The sequence below is a fragment of the Clarias gariepinus genome, chromosome 25 (assembly GCF_024256425.1).
Source record: "Clarias gariepinus isolate MV-2021 ecotype Netherlands chromosome 25, CGAR_prim_01v2, whole genome shotgun sequence".
NCBI lineage: Eukaryota > Metazoa > Chordata > Actinopteri > Siluriformes > Clariidae > Clarias > Clarias gariepinus.
The window spans coordinates 14332701-14355549 of NC_071124.1; the positions used below are offsets into that span (position 1 = coordinate 14332701).

The 22849-nt window shown below is 45.0% G+C and overlaps 16 non-coding genes across 16 annotated transcripts; all 16 read right to left on the minus strand.

Moving 5' to 3' along the window:
• Positions 1-984: 984 nt before the first annotated feature.
• On the minus strand, positions 985-1055 carry trnag-gcc (transfer RNA glycine (anticodon GCC)). The gene has a single exon. It is a non-coding gene; the product is annotated as a tRNA-Gly (tRNA).
• Positions 1056-2494: 1439 nt separating this feature from the next.
• On the minus strand, positions 2495-2565 carry trnag-gcc (transfer RNA glycine (anticodon GCC)). Its single transcript has one exon. It is a non-coding gene; the product is annotated as a tRNA-Gly (tRNA).
• An 816-nt stretch (positions 2566-3381) lies between these two features.
• trnag-gcc (transfer RNA glycine (anticodon GCC)) lies at positions 3382-3452 on the minus strand. Its single transcript has one exon. It is a non-coding gene; the product is annotated as a tRNA-Gly (tRNA).
• An 801-nt stretch (positions 3453-4253) lies between these two features.
• On the minus strand, positions 4254-4324 carry trnag-gcc (transfer RNA glycine (anticodon GCC)). The gene has a single exon. It is a non-coding gene; the product is annotated as a tRNA-Gly (tRNA).
• A 2943-nt stretch (positions 4325-7267) lies between these two features.
• Positions 7268-7338, minus strand: trnag-gcc (transfer RNA glycine (anticodon GCC)). Its single transcript has one exon. It is a non-coding gene; the product is annotated as a tRNA-Gly (tRNA).
• Positions 7339-10293: 2955 nt separating this feature from the next.
• On the minus strand, positions 10294-10364 carry trnag-gcc (transfer RNA glycine (anticodon GCC)). The gene has a single exon. It is a non-coding gene; the product is annotated as a tRNA-Gly (tRNA).
• Positions 10365-12130: 1766 nt separating this feature from the next.
• Positions 12131-12201, minus strand: trnag-gcc (transfer RNA glycine (anticodon GCC)). The gene has a single exon. It is a non-coding gene; the product is annotated as a tRNA-Gly (tRNA).
• A 500-nt stretch (positions 12202-12701) lies between these two features.
• trnag-gcc (transfer RNA glycine (anticodon GCC)) lies at positions 12702-12772 on the minus strand. Its single transcript has one exon. It is a non-coding gene; the product is annotated as a tRNA-Gly (tRNA).
• Positions 12773-13272: 500 nt separating this feature from the next.
• On the minus strand, positions 13273-13343 carry trnag-gcc (transfer RNA glycine (anticodon GCC)). The gene has a single exon. It is a non-coding gene; the product is annotated as a tRNA-Gly (tRNA).
• An 801-nt stretch (positions 13344-14144) lies between these two features.
• On the minus strand, positions 14145-14215 carry trnag-gcc (transfer RNA glycine (anticodon GCC)). The gene has a single exon. It is a non-coding gene; the product is annotated as a tRNA-Gly (tRNA).
• Positions 14216-15889: 1674 nt separating this feature from the next.
• On the minus strand, positions 15890-15960 carry trnag-gcc (transfer RNA glycine (anticodon GCC)). Its single transcript has one exon. It is a non-coding gene; the product is annotated as a tRNA-Gly (tRNA).
• Positions 15961-17634: 1674 nt separating this feature from the next.
• trnag-gcc (transfer RNA glycine (anticodon GCC)) lies at positions 17635-17705 on the minus strand. Its single transcript has one exon. It is a non-coding gene; the product is annotated as a tRNA-Gly (tRNA).
• Positions 17706-18521: 816 nt separating this feature from the next.
• trnag-gcc (transfer RNA glycine (anticodon GCC)) lies at positions 18522-18592 on the minus strand. The gene has a single exon. It is a non-coding gene; the product is annotated as a tRNA-Gly (tRNA).
• Positions 18593-19772: 1180 nt separating this feature from the next.
• On the minus strand, positions 19773-19843 carry trnag-gcc (transfer RNA glycine (anticodon GCC)). The gene has a single exon. It is a non-coding gene; the product is annotated as a tRNA-Gly (tRNA).
• A 1439-nt stretch (positions 19844-21282) lies between these two features.
• On the minus strand, positions 21283-21353 carry trnag-gcc (transfer RNA glycine (anticodon GCC)). The gene has a single exon. It is a non-coding gene; the product is annotated as a tRNA-Gly (tRNA).
• An 816-nt stretch (positions 21354-22169) lies between these two features.
• On the minus strand, positions 22170-22240 carry trnag-gcc (transfer RNA glycine (anticodon GCC)). The gene has a single exon. It is a non-coding gene; the product is annotated as a tRNA-Gly (tRNA).
• Positions 22241-22849: the final 609 nt, after the last annotated feature.

The window sequence follows — 22849 nt, forward strand, 5'->3', positions numbered from 1 at the left end:
ATAAAGACTGACAGCTTTTTGCTTAATTTTAGGCTAGATGATATATTTTGCAAGACCATGGAAAAGCAGGCCTTCCAGCAGTCCCTAGACCTAGCAGGTCTGCTTACTGTGTCTCTTTTGAAGCGAGTTTTATGTGGCACGTTTTGATGTTGTTTGATGGTTAGAGTGAAGTTATTGGTTTTGATAAAGACTGACAGTTTTACCCCTAATATTAGAGAAGTAGGTCTTCTAGCAGTCCTTTGACCTAGAAGGTCTGCTATCTGTCTCGTTGTTGAAGCCAGTCAGCAGGTAGCAGGGGAGTTTTTTTTTCCTTCTTGCAGGGGACTTTTATGTGGCTGTATGAATCTTTCAGCTAGTCAACCCTGCTTGAGCATCGTTTGATGGTTAGAGTGAAGTTGTTGGTGCATTCACGAAAAAATCCACAAGTTTTGCTAAAGACTGACAGCTTTACCCCTAATATTAGAGAAGCAGGTCTTCTAGCAGTCCCAAGACATAGAATGTCCACTATCTGTCTCTATATTTAAGCCACTCAGCTCAGATTAGGAAGCAAGTGTCTTGCAGGGGAGTTTTATGTGGCTGTCTGGATCTCTCATGTGGCCAACCCTGCTTGAGCATGGTCTGCTATCTGTCTCGTTGTTGAAGCCAGTCAGCAGGTAGCAAGGGAGATTTTTTTCCTTCTTGCAGGGGACTTTTATGTGGCTGTATGAATCTTTCAGCTAGTCAACCCTGCTTGAGCATCGTTTGATGGTTAGAGTGAATTTTTTGGTGCATTCACGAAAAAATCCACAAGTTTTGCTAAAGACTTACAGCTTTACCCCTAATATTAGAGAAGCAGGTCTTCTAGCAGTCCCAAGACATAGAATGTCCGCTATCTGTCTCTATATTTAAGCCACTCAGCTCAGATTAGGAAGCAAGTTTTATGTGGCTGTCTGGATCTCTCATGTGGCCATCCCTGCTTGAGCATGGTCTTAAACAAGAAGCCTGTGCATTGGCCGGGAATCGAACCCGGGCCTCCCGCGTGGCAGGCGAGAATTCTACCACCGAACCACCAATGCTTGCATGCCATCTTTGAACCCACAGGCCGGTGCTGGGGGAGGCGGTTAGCATGGTTGACAGATAGTATTTAGCATCACAAACACTGCACAAACCTAACTTCTGCTAGGATTTTTGGCTCTGATGATGAAGGTGAACTTGTTAGCGTGTTCAAGAAAAAGTTCACAAGCTTTAATAAAGACTGACAGCTTCCTTCTTGCAGGGGACTTTTATGTGGCTGTATGAATCTTTCAGCTAGTCAACCCTGCTTGAGCATCGTTTGATGGTTAGAGTGAAGTTGTTGGTGCATTCACGAAAAAATCCACAAGTTTTGCTAAAGACTGACAGCTTTACCCCTAATATTAGAGAAGCAGGTCTTCTAGCAGACCCAAGACATAGAATGTCCACTATCTGTCTCTATATTTAAGCCACTCAGCTCAGATCAGGAAGCAAGTGTCTTGCAGGGGAGTTTTATGTGGCTGTCTGGATCTCTCATGTGGCCAACCCTGCTTGAGCATGGCCTTAAACAAGAAGCCTGTGCATTGGCCGGGAATCGAACCCGGGCCTCCCACGTGGCAGGCGAGAATTCTACAACTGAACCACCAATGCTTGCATGCCATCGTTGAACCCACAGGCCGGTGCTGGGGGAGGCGGTTAGCATGGTCGACAGATAGTATTTAGCATCACAAACACTGCACAAACCTAACTTCTGCTAGGATTTTTGGCTCTGATGATGAAGGTGAACTTGTTAGCGTGTTCAAGAAAAAGTTCACAAGGTTTAATAAAGACTGACAGCTTCCTTCTTGCAGGGGACTTTTATGTGGCTGTATGAATCTTTCAGCTAGTCAACCCTGCTTGAGCATCGTTTGATGGTTAGAGTGAAGTTGTTGGTGCATTCACGAAAAAATCCACAAGTTTTGCTAAAGACTGACAGCTTTACCCCTAATATTAGAGAAGCAGGTCTTCTAGCAGTCCCAAGACATAGAATGTCCGCTATCTGTCTCTATATTTAAGCCACTCAGCTCAGATTAGGAAGCAAGTTTTATGTGGCTGTCTGGATCTCTCATGTGGCCAACCCTGCTTGAGCATCGTCTACTATCTGTCTCGTTGTTGAAGGCAGGTAGCAGGGGAGGTTTTTTTTCCTTCTTGCAGGGGACTTTTATGTGGCTGTATGAATCTTTCAGCTAGTCAACCCTGCTTGAGCATCGTTTGATGGTTAGAGTGAAGTTGTTGGTGCATTCACGAAAAAATCCACAAGTTTTGCTAAAGACTGACAGCTTTACCCCTAATATTAGAGAAGCAGGTCTTCTAGCAGTCCCAAGACCTAGAATGTCCGCTATCTGTCTCTATATTTAAGCCACTCAGCTCAGATTAGGAAGCAAGTGTCTTGCAGTTTTATGTGGCTGTCTGGATCTCTCATGTGGCCAACCCTGCTTGAGCATGGTCTTAAACAAGAAGCCTGTGCATTGGCCGGGAATCGAACCCAGGCCTCCCGCGTGGCAGGCGAGAATTCTACCACTGAACCACCAATGCTTGCATGCCATCTTTGAACCCACAGGTCGGTGCTGGGGGAGGCGGTTAGCATGGTCGACAGATAGTATTTAGCATCACAAACACTGCACAAACCTAACTTCTGCTAGGATTTTTGGCTCTGATGATGAAGGTGAACTTGTTAGCGTGTTCAAGAAAAAGTTCACAAGCTTTAATAAAGACTGACAGCTTTTTGCTTAATTTTAGGCTAGATGATATATTTTGCAAGACCATGGAAAAGCAGGCCTTCCAGCAGTCCCTAGACCTAGCAGGTCTGCTTACTGTGTCTCTTTTGAAGCCAGTTTTATGTGGCACGTTTTGATGTTGTTTGATGGTTAGAGTGAAGTTGTTGGTGCATTCACGAAAAAATCCACAAGTTTTGCTAAAGACTGACAGCTTTACCCCTAATATTAGAGAAGCAGGTCTTCTAGCAGTCCCTTGACCTAGAAGGTCTGCTATCTGTCTCGTTGTTAAAGCCAGTCAGCAGGTAGCAAGGGAGATTTTTTTTCCTTCTTGCAGGGGACTTTTATGTGGCTGTATGAATCTTTCAGCTAGTCAACCCTGCTTGAGCATCGTTTGATGGTTAGAGTGAAGTTGTTGGTGCATTCACGAAAAAATCCACAAGTTTTGCTAAAGACTGACAGCTTTACCCCTAATATTAGAGAAGCAGGTCTTCTAGCAGTCCCAAGACATAGAATGTCCGCTATCTGTCTCTATATTTAAGCCACTCAGCTCAGATTAGGAAGCAAGTTTTATGTGGCTGTCTGGATCTCTCATGTGGCCAACCCTGCTTGAGCATGGTCTTAAACAAGAAGCCTGTGCATTGGCTGGGAATCGAACCCGGGCCTCCCGCGTGGCAGGCGAGAATTCTACCACTGAACCACCAATGCTTGCATACCATCTTTGAACCCCCAGGCCGGTGCTGGGGGAGGCGGTTAGCATGGTCGACAGATAGTATTTAGCATCACAAACACTGCACAAACCTAACTTCTGCTAGGATTTTTGGCTCTGATGATGAAGGTGAACTTGTTAGCGTGTTCAAGAAAAAGTTCACAAGTTTTAATAAAGACTGACAGCTTGTTGCTTAATTTTAGGCTAGATGATATATTTTGCAAGACCATGGAAAAGCAGGCCTTCCAGCAGTCCCTAGACCTAGCAGGTCTGCTTACTGTGTCTCTTTTGAAGCGAGTTTTATGTGGCACGTTTTGATGTTGTTTGATGGTTAGAGTGAAGTTATTGGTTTTGATAAAGACTGACAGTTTTACCCCTAATATTAGAGAAGTAGGTCTTCTAGCAGTCCCTTGACCCAGAAGGTCTGCTATCTGTCTCGTTGTTGAAGCCAGTCAGCAGGTAGCAGGGGAGTTTTTTTTCCTTCTTGCAGGGGACTTTTATGTGGCTGTATGAATCTTTCAGCTAGTCAACCCTGCTTGAGCATCGTTTGATGGTTAGAGTAAAGTTGTTGGTGCATTCACGAAAAAATCCACAAGTTTTGCTAAAGACTGACAGCTTTACCCCTAATATTAGAGAAGCAGGTCTTCTAGCAGTCCCAAGACATAGAATGTCCGCTATCTGACTCTATATTTAAGCCACTCAGCTCAGATTAGGAAGCAAGTGTCTTGCAGTTTTATGTGGCTGTCTGGATCTCTCATGTGGCCAACCCTGCTTGAGCATGGTCTTAAACAAGAAGCCTGTGCATTGGCCGGGAATCGAACCCAGGCCTCCCGCATGGCAGGCGAGAATTCTACCACTGAACCACCAATGCTTGCATGCCATCTTTGAACCCATAGGTCGGTGCTGGGGGAGGCGGTTAGCATGGTCGACAGATAGTATTTAGCATCACAAACACTGCACAAACCTAACTTCTGCTAGGATTTTTGGCTCTGATGATGAAGGTGAACTTGTTAGCGTGTTCAAGAAAAAGTTCACAAGCTTTAATAAAGACTGACAGCTTTTTGCTTAATTTTAGGCTAGATGATATATTTTGCAAGACCATGGAAAAGCAGGCCTTCCAGCAGTCCCTAGACCTAGCAGGTCTGCTTACTGTGTCTCTTTTGAAGCCAGTTTTATGTGGCACGTTTTGATGTTGTTTGATGGTTAGAGTGAAGTTGTTGGTGCATTCACGAAAAAATCCACAAGTTTTGCTAAAGACTGACAGCTTTACCCCTAATATTAGAGAAGCAGGTCTTCTAGCAGTCCCAAGACATAGAATGTCCACTATCTGTCTCTATATTTAAGCCACTCAGCTCAGATCAGGAAGCAAGTGTCTTGCAGGGGAGTTTTATGTGGCTGTCTGGATCTCTCATGTGGCCAACCCTGCTTGAGCATGGTCTTAAACAAGAAGCCTGTGCATTGGCCGGGAATCGAACTCGGGCCTCCCGCGTGGCAGGCGAGAATTCTACAACTGAACCACCAATGCTTGCATGCCATCGTTGAACCCACAGGCCGGTGCTGGGGGAGGCAGTTAGCATGGTCGACAGATAGTATTTAGCATCACAAACACTGCACAAACCTAACTTCTGCTAGGATTTTTGGCTCTGATGATGAAGGTGAACTTGTTAGCGTGTTCAAGAAAAAGTTCACAAGCTTTAATAAAGACTGCCAGCTTCCTTCTTGCAGGGGACTTTTATGTGGCTGTATGAATCTTTCAGCTAGTCAACCCTGCTTGAGCATCGTTTGATGGTTAGAGTGAAGTTGTTGGTGCATTCACGAAAAAATCCACAAGTTTTGCTAAAGACTGACAGCTTTACCCCTAATATTAGAGAAGCAGGTCTTCTAGCAGACCCAAGACATAGAATGTCCACTGTCTGTCTCTATATTTAAGCCACTCAGCTCAGATCAGGAAGCAAGTGTCTTGCTGGGGAGTTTTATGTGGCTGTCTGGATCTCTCATGTGGCCAACCCTGCTTGAGCATGGCCTTAAACAAGAAGCCTGTGCATTGGCCGGGAATCGAACCCTGGCCTCCCACGTGGCAGGCGAGAATTCTACAACTGAACCACCAATGCTTGCATGCCATCGTTGAACCCACAGGCCGGTGCTGGGGGAGGCGGTTAGCATGGTCGACAGATAGTATTTAGCATCACAAACACTGCACAAACCTAACTTCTGCTAGGATTTTTGGCTCTGATGATGAAGGTGAACTTGTTAGCGTGTTCAAGAAAAAGTTCACAAGCTTTAATAAAGACTGACAGCTTTTTGCTTAATTTTAGGCTAGATGATATATTTTGCAAGACCATGGAAAAGCAGGCCTTCCAGCAGTCCCTAGACCTAGCAGGTCTGCTTACTGTGTCTCTTTTGAAGCCAGTTTTATGTGGCACGTTTTGATGTTGTTTGATGGTTAGAGTGAAGTTGTTGGTGCATTCACGAAAAAATCCACAAGTTTTGCTAAAGACTGACAGCTTTACCCCTAATATTAGAGAAGCAGGTCTTCTAGCAGTCCCTTGACCTAGAAGGTCTGCTATCTGTCTCGTTGTTAAAGCCAGTCAGCAGGTAGCAAGGGAGATTTTTTTTCCTTCTTGCAGGGGACTTTTATGTGGCTGTATGAATCTTTCAGCTAGTCAACCCTGCTTGAGCATCGTTTGATGGTTAGAGTGAAGTTGTTGGTGCATTCACGAAAAAATCCACAAATTTTGCTAAAGACTGACAGCTTTACCCCTAATATTAGAGAAGCAGGTCTTCTAGCAGTCCCAAGACCTAGAATGTCCGCTATCTGTCTCTATATTTAAGCCACTCAGCTCAGATTAGGAAGCAAGTTTTATGTGGCTGTCTGGATCTCTCATGTGGCCAACCCTGCTTGAGCATGGTCTTAAACAAGAAGCCTGTGCATTGGCCGGGAATCGAACCCAGGCCTCCCGCGTGGCAGGGGAGAATTCTACCACTGAACCACCAATGCTTGCATGCCATCTTTGAACCCACAGGTCGGTGCTGGGGGAGGCGGTTAGCATGGTCGACAGATAGTATTTAGCATCACAAACACTGCACAAACCTAACTTCTGCTAGGATTTTTGGCTCTGATGATGAAGGTGAACTTGTTAGCGTGTTCAAGAAAAAGTTCACAAGCTTTAATAAAGACTGACAGCTTTTTGCTTAATTTTAGGCTAGATGATATATTTTGCAAGACCATGGAAAAGCAGGCCTTCCAGCAGTCCCTAGACCTAGCAGGTCTGCTTACTGTGTCTCTTTTGAAGCCAGTTTTATGTGGCACGTTTTGATGTTGTTTGATGGTTAGAGTGAAGTTGTTGGTGCATTCACGAAAAAATCCACAAGTTTTGCTAAAGACTGACAGCTTTACCCCTAATATTAGAGAAGCAGGTCTTCTAGCAGTCCCTTGACCTAGAAGGTCTGCTATCTGTCTCGTTGTTAAAGCCAGTCAGCAGGTAGCAAGGGAGATTTTTTTTCCTTCTTGCAGGGGACTTTTATGTGGCTGTATGAATCTTTCAGCTAGTCAACCCTGCTTGAGCATCGTTTGATGGTTAGAGTGAAGTTGTTGGTGCATTCACGAAAAAATCCACAAGTTTTGCTAAGGACTGACAGCTTTACCCCTAATATTAGAGAAGCAGGTCTTCTAGCAGTCCCAAGACATAGAATGTCCGCTATCTGTCTCTATATTTAAGCCACTCAGCTCAGATTAGGAAGCAAGTTTTATGTGGCTGTCTGGATCTCTCATGTGGCCAACCCTGCTTGAGCATGGTCTTAAACAAGAAGCCTGTGCATTGGCCGGGAATCGAACCCGGGCCTCCCGCGTGGCAGGCGAGAATTCTACCACTGAACCACCAATGCTTGCATACCATCTTTGAACCCCCAGGCCGGTGCTGGGGGAGGCGGGTAGCATGGTCGACAGATAGTATTTAGCATCACAAACACTGCACAAACCTAACTTCTGCTAGGATTTTTGGCTCTGATGATGAAGGTGAACTTGTTAGCGTGTTCAAGAAAAAGTTCACAAGTTTTAATAAAGACTGACAGCTTTTTGCTTAATTTTAGGCTAGATGATATATTTTGCAAGACCATGGAAAAGCAGGCCTTCCAGCAGTCCCTAGACCTAGCAGGTCTGCTTACTGTGTCTCTTTTGAAGCCAGTTTTATGTGGCACGTTTTGATGTTGTTTGATGGTTAGAGTGAAGTTATTGGTGCATTCACAAAAAAATCCACAAGTTTTGATAAAGACTGACAGTTTTACCCCTAATATTAGAGAAGTAGGTCTTCTAGCAGTCCTTTGACCTAGAAGGTCTGCTATCTGTCTCGTTGTTGAAGCCAGTCAGCAGGTAGCAGGGGAGTTTTTTTTCCTTCTTGCAGGGGACTTTTATGTGGCTGTATGAATCTTTCAGCTAGTCAACCCTGCTTGAGCATCGTTTGATGGTTAGAGTAAAGTTGTTGGTGCATTCACGAAAAAATCCACAAGTTTTGCTAAAGACTGACAGCTTTACCCCTAATATTAGAGAAGCAGGTCTTCTAGCAGTCCCAAGACCTAGAATGTCCGCTATCTGTCTCTATATTTAAGCCACTCAGCTCAGATTAGGAAGCAAGTGTCTTGCAGTTTTATGTGGCTGTCTGGATCTCTCATGTGGGCAACCCTGCTTGAGCATGGTCTTAAACAAGAAGCCTGTGCATTGGCCGGGAATCGAACCCTGGCCTCCCGCGTGGCAGGCCCCCAGGCCGGTGCTGGGGGAGGCGGTTAGCATGGTCGACAGATAGTATTTAGCATCACAAACACTGCACAAACCTAACTTCTGCTAGGATTTTTGGCTCTGATGATGAAGGTGAACTTGTTAGCGTTGTAGCGCGGCCACATAAAGGGGCATTTTAAGTAGCAGGGAAAAGTTTACGGAGCTAATGCGGCTCACCTGCGCAATGAAATGTGCCCCATCTGGTTTTATTTGTCCCCATAGACAGTGTTGGTCACGGGGTAAGCTCTCGCGAGCATGCGCGATCGCAGCGCGAGAGAACCCGGAAGCGGCGGCGGGTCACGTGTGCCGGTATAAAGCCGGAACCGGCAAGTGGCTCGGGACGGAGAGATGAAGACAGCGCGCTGCAGGTGGAATAGAGAGAGAGCGATTGGTTGTTGTTTACCGTGGATTACTTTCCTTTGACTCACATCAATACCCATCTCGTTCCGTTTTCTCGTGCTCCCGGACTTTCCATCTTAACCGGTGAGACCGAGCCATCTCTCCCGTACACCATTTCACACACAACAATATCATTGACACTGGACTATCATACACACACACACACACACACACACGCTTACACTCCACCCCTTTGTTTATATTTGTATATATTTTGTATATATTGTTTTTGTGCACCTTGTTTGTTTGGTTGTTGGTTTGTTTTGTATAATACACTTTGGTTTGGTTTACATCTAGTTTTGTGTCGCGTCTTTTATTGTCCCGCCACGGTTGCGCAATAGCGGAAGTGCAGTTTTACGAGCCCATGTTTTGATTCTCGACCCCGTAGCAAAGTAACTAGTGATTTTAATAAATCCAAGCGTTACAGCGTGTTCAAGAAAAAGTTCACAAGTTTTAATAAAGACTGACAGCTTTTTGCTCAATTTTAGGCTAGATGATATATTTTGCAAGACCATGGAAAAGCAGGCCTTCCAGCAGTCCCTAGACCTAGCAGGTCTGCTTACTGTGTCTCTTTTGAAGCCAGTTTTATGTGGCACGTTTTGATGTTGTTTAATGGTTAGAGTGAAGTTATTGGTGCATTCACGAAAAAATCCACAAGTTTTGATAAAGACTGACAGCTTTACCCCTAATATTAGAGAAGCAGGTCTTCTAGCAGTCCCTTGACCCAGAAGGTCTGCTATCTGTCTGGTTGTTGAAGCCAGTCAGCAGGTAGCAAGGGAGATTTTTTTCCTTCTTGCAGGGGACTTTTATGTGGCTGTATGAATCTTTTAGCTAGTCAACCCTGCTTGAGCATCGTTTGATGGTTAGAGTGAAGTTGTTGGTGCATTCACGAAAAAATCCACAAGTTTTGCTAAAGACTGACAGCTTTACCCCTAATATTAGAGAAGCAGGTCTTCTAGCAGTCCCAAGACATAGAATGTCCGCTATCTGTCTCTATATTTAAGCCACTCAGCTCAGATTAGGAAGCAAGTTTTATGTGGCTGTCTGGATCTCTCATGTGGCCATCCCTGCTTGAGCATGGTCTTAAACAAGAAGCCTATGCATTGGTCGGGAATCGCACCCGGGCCTCCCGCGTGGCAGGCGAGAATTTTACCACTGAACCACCAACGCTTGCATGCCATCTTTGAACCCACAGGCCGGTGCTGGGGGAGGCGGTTAGCATGGTCGACAGATAGTATTTAGCATCACAAAAACTGCACAAACCTAACTTCTGCTAGGATTTTTGGCTCTGATGATGAAGGTGAACTTGTTAGCGTGTTCAAGAAAAAGTTCACAAGCTTTAATAAAGACTGACAGCTTCCTTCTTGCAGGGGACTTTTATGTGGCTGTATGAATCTTTCAGCTAGTCAACCCTGCTTGAGCATCGTTTGATGGTTAGAGTGAAGTTGTTGGTGCATTCACGAAAAAATCCACAAGTTTTGCTAAAGACTGACAGCTTTAACCCTAGTATTAGAGAAGCAGGTCTTCTAGCAGTCGCAAGGCATAGAATGTCCGCTATCTGTCTCTATATTTAAGCCACTCAGCTCAGATTAGGAAGCAAGTTTTATGTGGCTGTCTGGATCTCTCATGTGGCCAACCCTGCTTGAGCATGGTCTTAAACAAGAAGCCTGTGCATTGGCCGGGAATCGAACCCGGGCCTCCCGCGTGGCAGGCGAGAATTCTACCACTGAACCACCAATGCTTGCATGCCATCTTTGAACCCACAGGCCGGTGCTGGGGGAGGCGGTTAGCATGGTCGACAGATAGTATTTAGCATCACAAAAACTGCACAAACCTAACTTCTGCTAGGATTTTTGGCTCTGATGATGAAGGTGAACTTGTTAGCGTGTTCAAGAAAAAGTTCACAAGCTTTAATAAAGACTGACAGCTTCCTTCTTGCAGGGGACTTTTATGTGGCTGTATGAATTTTTCAGCTAGTCAACCCTGCTTGAGCATCGTTTGATGGTTAGAGTGAAGTTGTTGGTGCATTCACGAAAAAATCCACAAGTTTTGCTAAAGACTGACAGCTTTAACCCTAATATTAGAGAAGCAGGTCTTCTAGCAGTCGCAAGGCATAGAATGTCCGCTATCTGTCTCTATATTTAAGCCACTCAGCTCAGATTAGGAAGCAAGTTTTATGTGGCTGTCTGGATCGCTCATGTGGCCATCCCTGCTTGAGCATGGTCTTAAACAAGAAGCCTGTGCATTGGCCAGGAATCGAAGCTGGGCCTCCCGCGTGGCAGGTGAGAATTCTACCACAGAACCACCAATGCTTGCATACCGTCTTTGAACCCCCAGGCCGGTGCTGGGGGAGGCGGTTAGCATGGTCGACAGATAGTATTTAGCATCACAAACACTGCACAAACCTAACTTCTGCTAGGATTTTTGGCTCTGATGATGAAGGTGAACTTGTTAGCGTGTTCAAGAAAAAGTTCACAATTTTTAATAAAGACTGACAGCTTTTTGCTTAATTTTAGGCTAGATGATATATTTTGCATGACCATGGAAAAGCAGGCCTTCCAGCAGTCCCTAGACCTAGCAGGTCTGCTTACTGTGTCTCTTTTGAAGCCAGTTTTATGTGGCACGTTTTGATGTTGTTTGATGGTTAGAGTGAAGTTATTGGTGCATTCACGAAAAAATCCACAAGTTTTGATAAAGACTGACAGTTTTACCCCTAATATTAGAGAAGCAGGTCTTCCAGCAGTCCCTTGACCTAGAAGGTCTGCTATCTGTCTCGTTGTTGAAGCCAGTCAGCAGGTAGCAGGGGAGTTTTTTTTCCTTCTTGCAGGGGACTTTTATGTGGCTGTATGAATCTTTCAGCTAGTCAACCCTGCTTGAGCATCGTTTGATGGTTAGAGTAAAGTTGTTGGTGCATTCACGAAAAAATCCACAAGTTTTGCTAAAGACTGACAGCTTTACCCCTAATATTAGAGAAGCAGGTCTTCTAGCAGTCCCAAGACATAGAATGTCCACTATCTGTCTCTATATTTAAGCCACTCAGCTCAGATTAGGAAGCAAGTGTCTTGCAGGGGAGTTTTATGTGGCTGTCTGGATCTCTCATGTGGCCAACCCTGCTTGAGCATGGTCTGTTATCTGTCTCGTTGTTGAAGCCAGTCAGCAGGTAGCAAGGGAGATTTTTTTTCCTTCTTGCAGGGGACTTTTATGTGGCTGTATGAATCTTTTAGCTAGTCAACCCTGCTTGAGCATCGTTTGATGGTTAGAGTGAAGTTGTTGGTGCATTCACGAAAAAATCCACAAGTTTTGCTAAAGACTGACAGCTTTACCCCTAATATTAGAGAAGCAGGTCTTCTAGCAGTCCCAAGACATAGAATGTCCACTATCTGTCTCTATATTTAAGCCACTCAGCTCAGATTAGGAAGCAAGTGTCTTGCAGGGGAGATTTATGTGGCTGTCTGGATCTCTCATGTGGCCAACCCTGCTTGAGCATGGTCTTAAACAAGAAGCCTGTGCATTGGCCGGGAATCGAACCCGGGCCTCCCGCGTGGCAGGCGAGAATTCTACCACTGAACCACCAATGCTTGCATGCCATCTTTGAACCCACAGGCCGGTGCTGGGGGAGGCGGTTAGCATGGTCGACAGATAGTATTTAGCATCACAAAAACTGCACAAACCTAACTTCTGCTAGGATTTTTGGCTCTGATGATGAAGGTGAACTTGTTAGCGTGTTCAAGAAAAAGTTCACAAGCTTTAATAAAGACTGACAGCTTCCTTCTTGCAGGGGACTTTTATGTGGCTGTATGAATCTTTCAGCTAGTCAACCCTGCTTGAGCATCGTTTGATGGTTAGAGTGAAGTTGTTGGTGCATTCACGAAAAAATCCACAAGTTTTGCTAAAGACTGACAGCTTTAACCCTAGTATTAGAGAAGCAGGTCTTCTAGCAGTCGCAAGGCATAGAATGTCCGCTATCTGTCTCTATATTTAAGCCACTCAGCTCAGATTAGGAAGCAAGTTTTATGTGGCTGTCTGGATCTCTCATGTGGCCAACCCTGCTTGAGCATGGTCTTAAACAAGAAGCCTGTGCATTGGCCGGGAATCGAACCCGGGCCTCCCGCGTGGCAGGCGAGAATTCTACCACTGAACCACCAATGCTTGCATGCCATCTTTGAACCCACAGGCCGGTGCTGGGGGAGGCGGTTAGCATGGTCGACAGATAGTATTTAGCATCACAAAAACTGCACAAACCTAACTTCTGCTAGGATTTTTGGCTCTGATGATGAAGGTGAACTTGTTAGCGTGTTCAAGAAAAAGTTCACAAGCTTTAATAAAGACTGACAGCTTCCTTCTTGCAGGGGACTTTTATGTGGCTGTATGAATTTTTCAGCTAGTCAACCCTGCTTGAGCATCGTTTGATGGTTAGAGTGAAGTTGTTGGTGCATTCACGAAAAAATCCACAAGTTTTGCTAAAGACTGACAGCTTTAACCCTAATATTAGAGAAGCAGGTCTTCTAGCAGTCGCAAGGCATAGAATGTCCGCTATCTGTCTCTATATTTAAGCCACTCAGCTCAGATTAGGAAGCAAGTTTTATGTGGCTGTCTGGATCGCTCATGTGGCCAACCCTGCTTGAGCATGGTCTTAAACAAGAAGCCTGTGCATTGGCCGGGAATCGAACCCGGGCCTCCCGCGTGGCAGGCGAGAATTCTACCACTGAACCACCAACGCTTGCATACCATCTTTGAACCCCCAGGCCGGTGCTGGGGGAGGCGGTTAGCATGGTCGACAGATAGTATTTAGCATCACAAACACTGCACAAACCTAACTTCTGCTAGGATTTTTGGCTCTGATGATGAAGGTGAACTTGTTAGCGTGTTCAAGAAAAAGTTCACAAGTTTTAATAAAGACTGACAGCTTTTTGTCTAATTTTAGGCTAGATGATATATTTTGCAAGACCATGGAAAAGCAGGCCTTCCAGCAGTCCCTAGACCTAGCAGGTCTGCTTACTGTGTCTCTTTTGAAGCGAGTTTTATGTGGCACGTTTTGATGTTGTTTGATGGTTAGAGTGAAGTTATTGGTTTTGATAAAGACTGACAGTTTTACCCCTAATATTAGAGAAGTAGGTCTTCTAGCAGTCCTTTGACCTAGAAGGTCTGCTATCTGTCTCGTTGTTGAAGCCAGTCAGCAGGTAGCAGGGGAGTTTTTTTTCCTTCTTGCAGGGGACTTTTATGTGGCTGTATGAATCTTTCAGCTAGTCAACCCTGCTTGAGCATCGTTTGATGGTTAGAGTAAAGTTGTTGGTGCATTCACGAAAAAATCCACAAGTTTTGCTAAAGACTGACAGCTTTACCCCTAATATTAGAGAAGCAGGTCTTCTAGCAGTCCCAAGACCTAGAATGTCCGCTATCTGTCGCTATATTTAAGCCACTCAGCTCAGATTAGGAAGCAAGTGTCTTGCAGTTTTATGTGGCTGTCTGGATCTCTCATGTGGCCAACCCTGCTTGAGCATGGTCACAAACAAGAAGCCTGTGCATTGGCCGGGAATCGAACCCGGGCCTCCCGCGTGGCAGGCGAGAATTCTACCACTGAACCACCAATGCTTGCATGCCATCTTTGAACCCACAGGCTGGTGCTGGGGGAGGCGGTTAGCATGGTCGACAGATAGTATTTAGCATCACAAACACTGCACAAACCTAACTTCTGATAGGATTTTTGGCTCTGATGATGAAGGTGAACTTGTTAGCGTGTTCAAGAAAAAGTTCACAAGCTTTAATAAAGACTGACAGCTATTTGCTTAATTTTAGGCTAGATGATATATTTTGCAAGACCATGGAAAAGCAGGCCTTCCAGCAGTCCCTAGACCTAGCAGGTCTGGTTACTGTGTCTCTTTTGAAGCCAGTTTTATGTGGCACGTTTTGATGTTGTTTGATGGTTAGAGTGAAGTTGTTGGTGCATTCACGAAAAAATCCACAAGTTTTGATAAAGACTGACAGCTTTACCCCTAATATTAGAGAAGCAGGTCTTCTAGCAGTCCCTTGACCTAGAAGGTCTGCTATCTGTCTCGTTCTTGAAGCCAGTCAGCAGGTAGCAGGGGAGTTTTTTTTCCTTCTTGCAGGGGACTTTTATGTGGCTGTATGAATCTTTCAGCTAGTCAACCCTGCTTGAGCATCGTTTGATGGTTAGATTGAAGTTGTTGGTGCATTCACGAAAAAATCCACAAGTTTTGCTAAAGACTGACAGCTTTACCCCTAATATTAGAGAAGCAGGTCTTCTAGCAGTCCCAAGACCTAGAATGTCCGCTCTCTGTCTCTATATTTAAGCCACTCAGCTCAGATTAGGAAGCAAGTGTCTTGCAGTTTTATGTGGCTGTCTGGATCTCTCATGTGGCCAACCCTGCTTGAGCATGGTCTTAAACAAGAAGCCTGTGCATTGGCCGGGAATCGAACCCGGGCCTCCCGCGTGGCAGGCCCCCAGGCCGGTGCTGGGGGAGGCGGTTAGCATGGTCGACAGATAGTATTTAGCATCACAAACACTGCACAAACCTAACTTCTGCTAGGATTTTTGGCTCTGATGATGAAGGTGAACTTGTTAGCGTGTTCAAGAAAAACTTCACAAGCTTTAATAAAGACTGACAGCTATTTGCTTAATTTTAGGCTAGATGATATATTTTGCAAGACCATGGAAAAGCAGGCCTTCCAGCAGTCCCTAGACCTAGCAGGTCTGCTTACTGTGTCTCTTTTGAAGCCAGTTTTATGTGGCACGTTTTGATGTTGTTTGATGGTTAGAGTGAAGTTGTTGGTGCATTCACGAAAAAATCCACAAGTTTTGATAAAGACTGACAGCTTTACCCCTAATATTAGAGAAGCAGGTCTTCTAGCAGTCCCTTGACCTAGAAGGTCTGCTATCTGTCTCGTTCTTGAAGCCAGTCAGCAGGTAGCAGGGGAGTTTTTTTTCCTTCTTGCAGGGGACTTTTATGTGGCTGTATGAATCTTTCAGCTAGTCAACCCTGCTTGAGCATCGTTTGATGGTTAGAGTGAAGTTGTTGGTGCATTCACGAAAAAATCCACAAGTTTTGCTAAAGACTGACAGCTTTACCCCTAATATTAGAGAAGCAGGTCTTCTAGCAGTCCCAAGACCTAGAATGCCCGCTATCTGTCTCTATATTTAAGCCACTCAGCTCAGATTAGGAAGCAAGTGTCTTGCAGTTTGATGTGGCTGTCTGGATCTCTCATGTGGCCAACCCTGCTTGAGCATGGTCATAAACAAGAAGCCTGTGCATTGGCCGGGAATCGAACCCAGGCCTCCCGCGTGGCAGGCGAGAATTCTACCACTGAACCACCAATGCTTGCATGGCGTCTTTGAACCCACAGGCTGGTGCTGGGGGAGGCGGTTAGCATGGTCGACAGATAGTATTTAGCATCACAAACACTGCACAAACCTAACTTCTGCTAGGATTTTTGGCTCTGATGATGAAGGTGAACTTGTTAGCGTGTTCAAGAAAAAGTTCACAAGCTTTAAAAAAGACTGACAGCTATTTGCTTAATTTTAGGCTAGATGATATATTTTGCAAGACCATGGAAAAGCAGGCCTTCCAGCAGTCCCTAGACCTAGCAGGTCTGGTTACTGTGTCTCTTTTGAAGCCAGTTTTATGTGGCACGTTTTGATGTTGTTTGATGGTTAGAGTGAAGTTGTTGGTGCATTCACGAAAAAATCCACAAGTTTTGATAAAGACTGACAGCTTTACCCCTAATATTAGAGAAGCAGGTCTTCTAGCAGTCCCTTGACCTAGAAGGTCTGCTATCTGTCTCGTTCTTGAAGCCAGTCAGCAGGTAGCAGGGGAGTTTTTTTTCCTTCTTGCAGGGGACTTTTATGTGGCTGTATGAATCTTTCAGCTACTCAACCCTGCTTGAGAATCGTTTGATGGTTAGAGTGAAGTTGTTGGTGCATTCACGAAAAAATCCACAAGTTTTGCTAAAGACTGACAGCTTTACCCCTAATATTAGAGAAGCAGGTCTTCTAGCAGTCCCAAGACCTAGAATGTCCGCTATCTGTCTCTATATTTAAGCCACTCAGCTCAGATTAGGAAGCAAGTGTCTTGCAGTTTTATGTGGCTGTCTGGATCTCTCATGTGGCCAACCCTGCTTGAGCATGGTCTTAAACAAGAAGCCTGTGCATTGGCCGGGAATCGAACCCGGGCCTCCCGCGTGGCAGGCCCCCAGGCCGGTGCTGGGGGAGGCGGTTAGCATGGTCGACAGATAGTATTTAGCATCACAAACACTGCACAAACCTAACTTCTGCTAGGATTTTTGGCTCTGATGATGAAGGTGAACTTGTTAGCGTGTTCAAGAAAAAGTTCACAAGCTTTAATAAAGACTGACAGCTATTTGCTTAATTTTAGGCTAGATGATATATTTTGCAAGACCATGGAAAAGCAGGCCTTCCAGCAGTCCCTAGACCTAGCAGGTCTGCTTACTGTGTCTCTTTTGAAGCCAGTTTTATGTGGCACGTTTTGATGTTGTTTGATGGTTAGCGTGAAGTTGTTGGTGCATTCACGAAAAAATCCACAAGTTTTGCTAAAGACTGACAGCTTTACCCCTAATATTAGAGAAGCAGGTCTTCTAGCAGTCCCTTGACCTAGAAGGTCTGCTATCTGTCTCGTTCTTGAAGCCAGTCAGCAGGTAGCAGGGGAGTTTTTTTTCCTTCTTGCAGGGGACTTTTATGTGGCTGTATGAATCTTTCAGCTAGTCAACCCTGCTTGAGCATCGTTTGATGGTTAGAGTGAAGTTGTTGGTGCATTCACGAAAAAATCCACAAGTTTTGCTAAAGACTGACAGCTTTACCCCTAATATTAGAGAAGCAGGTCTTCTAGCAGTCCCAAGACCTAGAATGCCCGCTATCTGTCTCTATATTTAAGCCACTCAGCTCAGATTAGGAAGCAAGTGTCTTGCAGTTTTATGTGGCTGTCTGGATCTCTCATGTGGCCAACCCTGCTTGAGCATGGTCTTAAACAAGAAGCCTGTGCATTGGCCGGGAATCGAACCCAGGCCTCCCGCGTGGCAGGCGAGAATTCTACCACTGAACCACCAATGCTTGCATGCCATCTTTGAACCCACAGGTCGGTGCTGGGGGAGGCGGTTAGCATGGTCGACAGATAGTATTTAGCATCACAAACACTGCACAAACCTAACTTCTGCTAGGATTTTTGGCTCTGATGATGAAGGTGAACTTGTTAGCGTGTTCAAGAAAAAGTTCACAAGCTTTAATAAAGACTGACAGCTTTTTGCTTAATTTTAGGCTAGATGATATATTTTGCAAGACCATGGAAAAGCAGGCCTTCCAGCAGTCCCTAGACCTAGCAGGTCTGCTTACTGTGTCTCTTTTGAAGCCAGTTTTATGTGGCACGTTTTGATGTTGTTTGATGGTTAGAGTGAAGTTGTTGGTGCATTCACGAAAAAATCCACAAGTTTTGCTAAAGACTGACAGCTTTACCCCTAATATTAGAGAAGCAGGTCTTCTAGCAGTCCCTTGACCTAGAAGGTCTGCTATCTGTCTCGTTGTTAAAGCCAGTCAGCAGGTAGCAAGGGAGATTTTTTTTCCTTCTTGCAGGGGACTTTTATGTGGCTGTATGAATCTTTCAGCTAGTCAACCCTGCTTGAGCATCGTTTGATGGTTAGAGTGAAGTTTTTGGTGCATTCACGAAAAAATCCACAAGTTTTGCTAAAGACTGACAGCTTTAACCCTAATATTAGAGAAGCAGGTCTTCTAGCAGTCCCAAGACATAGAATGTCCGCTATCTGTCTCTATATTTAAGCCACTCAGCTCAGATTAGGAAGCAAGTTTTATGTGGCTGTCTGGATCTCTCATGTGGCCAACCCTGCTTGAGCATGGTCTTAAACAAGAAGCCTGTGCATTGGCCGGGAATCGAACCCGGGCCTCCCGCGTGGCAGGCGAGAATTCTACCACTGAACCACCAATGCTTGCATACCATCTTTGAACCCCCAGGCCGGTGCTGGGGGAGGCGGTTAGCATGGTCGACAGATAGTATTTAGCATCACAAACACTGCACAAACCTAACTTCTGCTAGGATTTTTGGCTCTGAAGATGAAGGTGAACTTGTTAGCGTGTTCAAGAAAAAGTTCACAAGTTTTAATAAAGACTGACAGCTTTTTGCTTAATTTTAGGCTAGATGATATATTTTGCAAGACCATGGAAAAGCAGGCCTTCCAGCAGTCCCTAGACCTAGCAGGTCTGCTTACTGTGTCTCTTTTGAAGCCAGTTTTATGTGGCACGTTTTGATGTTGTTTGATGGTTAGAGTGAAGTTATTGGTGCATTCACAAAAAAATCCACAAGTTTTGATAAAGACTGACAGTTTTACCCCTAATATTAGAGAAGCAGGTCTTCTAGCAGTCCCTTGACCTAGAAGGTCTGCTATCTGTCTCGTTGTTGAAGCCAGTCAGCAGGTAGCAGGGGAATTTTTTTTTCCTTCTTGCAGGGGACTTTTATGTGGCTGTATGAATCTTTCAGCTAGTCAACCCTGCTTGAGCATCGTTTGATGGTTAGAGTGAAGTTGTTGGTGCATTCACGAAAAAATCCACAAGTTTTGCTAAAGACTGACAGCTTTACCCCTAATATTAGAGAAGCAGGTCTTCTAGCAGTCCCAAGACATAGAATGTCCACTATCTGTCTCTATATTTAAGCCACTCAGCTCAGATTAGGAAGCAAGTGTCTTGCAGGGGAGTTTTATGTGGCTGTCTGGATCTCTCATGTGGCCAACCCTGCTTGAGCATGGTCTGCTATCTGTCTCGTTGTTGAAGCCAGTCAGCAGGTAGCAAGGGAGATTTTTTTCCTTCTTGCAGGGGACTTTTATGTGGCTGTATGAATCTTTCAGCTAGTCAACCCTGCTTGAGCATCGTTTGATGGTTAGAGTGAATTTTTTGGTGCATTCACGAAAAAATCCACAAGTTTTGCTAAAGACTTACAGCTTTACCCCTAATATTAGAGAAGCAGGTCTTCTAGCAGTCCCAAGACATAGAATGTCCGCTATCTGTCTCTATATTTAAGCCACTCAGCTCAGATTAGGAAGCAAGTTTTATGTGGCTGTCTGGATCTCTCATGTGGCCATCCCTGCTTGAGCATGGTCTTAAACAAGAAGCCTGTGCATTGGCCGGGAATCGAACCCGGGCCTCCCGCGTGGCAGGCGAGAATTCTACCACTGAACCACCAATGCTTGCATGCCATCTTTGAACCCACAGGCCGGTGCTGGGGGAGGCGGTTAGCATGGTTGACAGATAGTATTTAGCATCACAAACACTGCACAAACCTAACTTCTGCTAGGATTTTTGGCTCTGATGATGAAGGTGAACTTGTTAGCGTGTTCAAGAAAAAGTTCACAAGCTTTAATAAAGACTGACAGCTTCCTTCTTGCAGGGGACTTTTATGTGGCTGTATGAATCTTTCAGCTAGTCAACCCTGCTTGAGCATCGTTTGATGGTTAGAGTGAAGTTGTTGGTGCATTCACGAAAAAATCCACAAGTTTTGCTAAAGACTGACAGCTTTACCCCTAATATTAGAGAAGCAGGTCTTCTAGCAGACCCAAGACATAGAATGTCCACTATCTGTCTCTATATTTAAGCCACTCAGCTCAGATCAGGAAGCAAGTGTCTTGCAGGGGAGTTTTATGTGGCTGTCTGGATCTCTCATGTGGCCAACCCTGCTTGAGCATGGCCTTAAACAAGAAGCCTGTGCATTGGCCGGGAATCGAACCCGGGCCTCCCACGTGGCAGGCGAGAATTCTACAACTGAACCACCAATGCTTGCATGCCATCGTTGAACCCACAGGCCGGTGCTGGGGGAGGCGGTTAGCATGGTCGACAGATAGTATTTAGCATCACAAACACTGCACAAACCTAACTTCTGCTAGGATTTTTGGCTCTGATGATGAAGGTGAACTTGTTAGCGTGTTCAAGAAAAAGTTCACAAGGTTTAATAAAGACTGACAGCTTCCTTCTTGCAGGGGACTTTTATGTGGCTGTATGAATCTTTCAGCTAGTCAACCCTGCTTGAGCATCGTTTGATGGTTAGAGTGAAGTTGTTGGTGCATTCACGAAAAAATCCACAAGTTTTGCTAAAGACTGACAGCTTTACCCCTAATATTAGAGAAGCAGGTCTTCTAGCAGTCCCAAGACATAGAATGTCCGCTATCTGTCTCTATATTTAAGCCACTCAGCTCAGATTAGGAAGCAAGTTTTATGTGGCTGTCTGGATCTCTCATGTGGCCAACCCTGCTTGAGCATCGTCTACTATCTGTCTCGTTGTTGAAGGCAGGTAGCAGGGGAGGTTTTTTTTCCTTCTTGCAGGGGACTTTTATGTGGCTGTATGAATCTTTCAGCTAGTCAACCCTGCTTGAGCATCGTTTGATGGTTAGAGTGAAGTTGTTGGTGCATTCACGAAAAAATCCACAAGTTTTGCTAAAGACTGACAGCTTTACCCCTAATATTAGAGAAGCAGGTCTTCTAGCAGTCCCAAGACCTAGAATGTCCGCTATCTGTCTCTATATTTAAGCCACTCAGCTCAGATTAGGAAGCAAGTGTCTTGCAGTTTTATGTGGCTGTCTGGATCTCTCATGTGGCCAACCCTGCTTGAGCATGGTCTTAAACAAGAAGCCTGTGCATTGGCCGGGAATCGAACCCAGGCCTCCCGCGTGGCAGGCGAGAATTCTACCACTGAACCACCAATGCTTGCATGCCATCTTTGAACCCACAGGTCGGTGCTGGGGGAGGCGGTTAGCATGGTCGACAGATAGTATTTAGCATCACAAACACTGCACAAACCTAACTTCTGCTAGGATTTTTGGCTCTGATGATGAAGGTGAACTTGTTAGCGTGTTCAAGAAAAAGTTCACAAGCTTTAATAAAGACTGACAGCTTTTTGCTTAATTTTAGGCTAGATGATATATTTTGCAAGACCATGGAAAAGCAGGCCTTCCAGCAGTCCCTAGACCTAGCAGGTCTGCTTACTGTGTCTCTTTTGAAGCCAGTTTTATGTGGCACGTTTTGATGTTGTTTGATGGTTAGAGTGAAGTTGTTGGTGCATTCACGAAAAAATCCACAAGTTTTGCTAAAGACTGACAGCTTTACCCCTAATATTAGAGAAGCAGGTCTTCTAGCAGTCCCTTGACCTAGAAGGTCTGCTATCTGTCTCGTTGTTAAAGCCAGTCAGCAGGTAGCAAGGGAGATTTTTTTTCCTTCTTGCAGGGGACTTTTATGTGGCTGTATGAATCTTTCAGCTAGTCAACCCTGCTTGAGCATCGTTTGATGGTTAGAGTGAAGTTGTTGGTGCATTCACGAAAAAATCCACAAGTTTTGCTAAAGACTGACAGCTTTACCCCTAATATTAGAGAAGCAGGTCTTCTAGCAGTCCCAAGACATAGAATGTCCGCTATCTGTCTCTATATTTAAGCCACTCAGCTCAGATTAGGAAGCAAGTTTTATGTGGCTGTCTGGATCTCTCATGTGGCCAACCCTGCTTGAGCATGGTCTTAAACAAGAAGCCTGTGCATTGGCTGGGAATCGAACCCGGGCCTCCCGCGTGGCAGGCGAGAATTCTACCACTGAACCACCAATGCTTGCATACCATCTTTGAACCCCCAGGCCGGTGCTGGGGGAGGCGGTTAGCATGGTCGACAGATAGTATTTAGCATCACAAACACTGCACAAACCTAACTTCTGCTAGGATTTTTGGCTCTGATGATGAAGGTGAACTTGTTAGCGTGTTCAAGAAAAAGTTCACAAGGTTTAATAAAGACTGACAGCTTCCTTCTTGCAGGGGACTTTTATGTGGCTGTATGAATCTTTCAGCTAGTCAACCCTGCTTGAGCATCGTTTGATGGTTAGAGTGAAGTTGTTGGTGCATTCACGAAAAAATCCACAAGTTTTGCTAAAGACTGACAGCTTTACCCCTAATATTAGAGAAGCAGGTCTTCTAGCAGTCCCAAGACATAGAATGTCCGCTATCTGTCTCTATATTTAAGCCACTCAGCTCAGATTAGGAAGCAAGTTTTATGTGGCTGTCTGGATCTCTCATGTGGCCAACCCTGCTTGAGCATCGTCTACTATCTGTCTCGTTGTTGAAGGCAGGTAGCAGGGGAGGTTTTTTTTCCTTCTTGCAGGGGACTTTTATGTGGCTGTATGAATCTTTCAGCTAGTCAACCCTGCTTGAGCATCGTTTGATGGTT